General features: G+C 41.6%; 1 pseudogene across 1 annotated transcript; it reads right to left on the bottom strand.

Annotated features, from left to right (window-relative positions):
- Positions 1–3,924, bottom strand: LOC309602029 (molybdopterin synthase catalytic subunit-like; annotated as a pseudogene). Its single transcript has 4 exons — positions 3,806–3,924; positions 2,859–3,012; positions 1,253–1,376; positions 1–70 (listed from the first exon to the last, which is right to left on the bottom strand). The product of its transcript is annotated as a molybdopterin synthase catalytic subunit-like (transcript).
- Between the last annotated feature and the right edge of the window lie 507 nt (positions 3,925–4,431).

Genomic DNA, 4,431 nt, shown 5'->3' with positions numbered 1-4,431 from the left:
TTATTTTTCTGAATTTGCCCCAAAGCATTCCCTTGTTTTCTTTCCAAGAATATTTGTCCTCATAAATCTCCTGGAAATATAAACAAAGAATGGGAAATATTGTGGGAATCTGCTACATACAGCCACAAGCCAGGCCAAACAACTCAACAGCCATCCTGCTGTTATTTACTGATCACAACAGGACTACACAGCACTTAGCTGGCAAACAGAAAAGAGGACAGCATCCTTAGAACATACTGACTTACATATGGGAAGATCCTGAACCTTGGGCTGAACCCCATTAAATTTAGAAGGGCCCATCTATGCTGAAGTCACTTCAGGAGAGATCTAGAAGAAATTATGTAAAAGCTGTAGAGTACGCAGCACTCGTATCTGAAACACTGCCCTTTTTACATGTTGCCATGTTAACCTACTGTACCATTATATTTAGGAATGAGAGTATTTAAGTGTATATAAAATGTCAATATTAAAAAAATAAAAATTACAACAATACCCAAAATACAGTAAGTATTACATCTTCAGGACAGACTGGACTACCCAGCAGCAGTCTAGTCCTAAGCAGCAAATTTAGCAGGACTCTGAGCCCCTGACTATTCTTTCTGAGACCACAGAACTCCAGTCTCCTGAAAGAGGTATTAGAAAAGTGGAGCAATGCAGAGAACATCACTGTTATCACATGCCAAGTTTTGCCTGGGAGAGAAGGCAGAGGTAATGCTCATTACTTGCATGCAACACTGTTGTTATGCAATGAGACTCTTTCTAGACCCAAGCTGGTCTCTCCACACATTGTTGTGTGCCCATACTAGCTTTGGGACCTCTGCACATCCCTTCATTGTGTGCTGCTGCTTAATGCTTTGTGCTTTTTCAAGGCCACACAGATGAGGGGAAAACAGAAAGACAAGAAATGCCACTTTTACTTGCAAACTGCAACACTGTCCAAAGCAGAGCTGACTCAAGGCTCTTCCACAAGCCTGTGCAGAACTGAATTTTTGCCACCCAAAAGAGGAGAGCTCAGGGCTCCTTCACTTTGACCCCAGGGTACAGGCAAGGGAGGGCCTCCCAGGTGCCCTACCTGCCACAGATGGGCCTGGCTGCATTAGAGGAAACTCACTGGTGCTAAACATTGTCATCCCGTCAGGAACAACTGCTGCCCGTAATGCTTCAGCTCCTTCCCTTAAGAGCAGCAGCAGCCTCCAGCCCAGTTGTCTAAGACTCTGGCACAGGCCTAGAACCAAATTTGTCCCAAACAAACCTTTTTCCATATTGCGACGGACGCTTTTAAGGTGTTGATGCAGTACATTACAGCTTCAAGGGAGTCTGCTCTGTGTGGAGAGGAGACTGAAATAATTACACTTGCTTCAGTTATTGGAACCACACTAGGGAGAGAAGAGGAACAACAGCAGCTTTAGCTAATGCTTAACATCAAGAGCACCCAAAAGTTGTGACCATGTCACGTCAGTATTCTGGCCACACGCTCTCCTGACTCATTCATACCGAGCAAGTGTCAAGCCATGTCCAAAAGATTATACACTTTTTAAAAGAAAGAAAACCACAACCAAAATCAGTACCAGATGTGAGAATTCCATGCTTTAGAATGAAAACACCCACCAGCCATAGGCTTTTTTTCTTCTATTTTTTTTTTTTTTTTTTTTTTTAAAATAAGTCTATGGAATTAAGAGGAGAAAATTGCTAACTTGCAACAGTGCATAGGAAACTCACTGGAAGCTGGCTTAATAATGAACAATAACAAGTCAGGAATGGCCAATTCTTATCTGAAAACCTGATAAGTCATCTCAGTTTGCACAAGAATTTGTGAAAGAAGAAATTAAGTGCCTCAAACCTATGCAGATTTTGCGATGAAACTTAAATTTTGACAAATTCTGATTTCAAATGATGAAGTTTTTCCTGTTTGGTGTGTTGTTTTTTCCAAACTTAGTTAATAGAAGTAGCACAAGGTTTTGTTTTGCTCCTCACAAGTGTAGTATTCCCAAAAGCTGCCTCCCAACCCTCCCTCTATAGTAAGACTCCTCTGGCAAACAGCTCAGAGGAAAAAAAATCTAAGCTTAAGTGCTTTGAGCTGCCCTTGAGAGAATTGCTCTCTCTGTTGACTATAGAGGAAATCTAAGGAAACTAGCCCTCAGAGCTAATATTACCCTTTGCGATCACCTTCTAAGTTCCTTCTGCTGAGAGAACAGGAAACAAGCATTTGCAACACACACTGCAAATCCTGCTAGTTTCAGTGAGAAATCTGATGAACAGTGAAGGGTCAAGAGTATGTCAGACACTAGTATTCCATGTTTTAAACCCACCAGAAAACGCTTATCCAAGACTCAAGGAACAACAGGAGGTTCTCCTACAAGCATGGCTGGCAATTACCATGCCTCTTCCCCTCCCCATAGTCTAAGCTTTCAGGTTCCCTATTGCATAATTTGACTTAAATCTGACAATAAGAAACCAACATTCTGTGGCACCTCAATGGAAGAGAGAAGAAAAAACCCAAGTGGTGCCAACCTCATATCTTAAAAAAAAAAAAAAAAAAAAAAAGAGGCAAAAAACCAACAGCATCCCCTTCCCAGCAATGAGATATCAATCCCTTCTCCCCACTTTCAAACCATCACACCAGCATCAAGGTTCCTGCAGTCTAAATATGGATTCTAGCAAATACTACCAAAACACACGTTTTGAAAAAGACTATTTCTGAAACTTAGCTGTGCAGCAAGAGCTTGATCCTGCAGCCAGCTTTACTGCATTACAGTTTATATAGACTCCTGAACATCCTGCAACTGTATAAGCACAACCATGCACCAGACAAGGATTAATATACCACTTGCAGAAGGATGTGGTCTGGCCATACATACCCAAGTCTATGGTGCACTGCAATATGTTTGACTGATGGCCATTTCTGTCTAACGTATCTGCAGATTTTCTTTATTTCGGTCTCTGCCATTGAAGTATACACTTCATACTCTAAGTGAATCACTTTTTTCCCTTCAAAATTATTTCTCATAGTACCTAAACACAAATAAGTTACTAACCAAAAGCACTGATAAATACTGAGTAAAACCCAGGATCTCCCACTACGGCCAAGGTCAGCACTGTGCAAACGTAAATGACCTCCCCTAATCATGGCTGTGTAAAGAAATTCTTTGAACAAGAGAAATCTATAATATACAAGGAAGAATTTAGTCTACAGATTACACAAGTCTGCAATCTGTAATGCCCAAGGCTGAGACATCTTCTGTGGTAACTTCTAAGGTGCTATTATTGCATTTGCCCATGCAACGTTTAAGTACTCAGTATTTAGGAGCCCAGTGGCACTAAAGTTTGAGCACAAAGGGGTTTCAAGATCTGTACCATGTACATTAAGCAACAGGACAGAGCCATCAGCCTTGACCAACCCATGAATAAAATAGTACTTTGCTTTCAACCGAGGTCTGAGTTGCAGCAGCTTTCATACAGGTGTGGACCTGTGGTTTGCATAGCCACAACATCCCACTTCCCACCTTGAATAAGCTGTGTCCAAGGGGATGGGAAAATAGCTCCCAAGCAGTCCTGTACTCCAGAGCTGCTGTTCTGTTCAGCCCTAGGATAGCCACACCAGCAGGGAAGCTTCTCACCACTTTGTCCCAATGCAACTGTTTAAGAGCATGGTCTTATTCTAAATAATTCAGAATGTTTTCTAAACGTCCTGGGTTCAGTCCAGGAATTTATTTGAGAAGCACGAGTTTGGGGTGTGGACAATCTAGGTTGCATTTATTAGACTATTAACACACCCAGAGATCCAGCTCAGAAACATTAACCTCACCAATGAACAGAGACACTGCCCCACAGTATGGTGAAACAACCAGCTCTGACTTCATCTATAGAGAGCTTTTCAGACTTGAGCTGGATAAAATCTTTTGGCACATCTTCGTTTACACCCATAGCTCGCTAGAAAGGCTGAAACCTAACAGACTCTGATGTTGGTTTTGGCAATAATAGCATTTGCCAACTGCCTTTTATTCACTGCTGATGCCCCAATTTATTCAGAAAACATGCACCATCTACTTACCCCAAGAGACCAGTCTCCATGGCAAATTCACTTCTCAGCAGACTTGCTGAGAGAATATTCAGCTGCAAATATCAAGTGATAACCTGGTTTTTAATGCATACAGGTTCCTTCCTGGTAGGAAAGTCTGGTCCAGTAGGATGAAACTAGAACTAGTGCAAGGCCCCAGTTTAACAGTACAATCAACCAGCATGGACCACTGTGCTAGTAAATCTGTGGTAAGATTGTCAGCTCCTCCTCCCTATCTTATCCTGAAATCAAACACAGTTTAAAACAGAGATTTCTGATAAACACAGATTAGGGTTTTAATCCTAAAGTTTAATATGCTCTCCAGGACATTCAGGTCTGTTTCAGTGACACAGGAGACACTTCTAATTTCTCTG

Source organism: Platalea leucorodia, assembly GCF_965183815.1.
Source record: "Platalea leucorodia genome assembly, chromosome: W".
Classification (NCBI taxonomy): domain Eukaryota; kingdom Metazoa; phylum Chordata; class Aves; order Pelecaniformes; family Threskiornithidae; genus Platalea; species Platalea leucorodia.
Note: the sequence above shows the minus strand (reverse complement) of the source record. Positions and strands in the feature narration are given on the sequence as shown.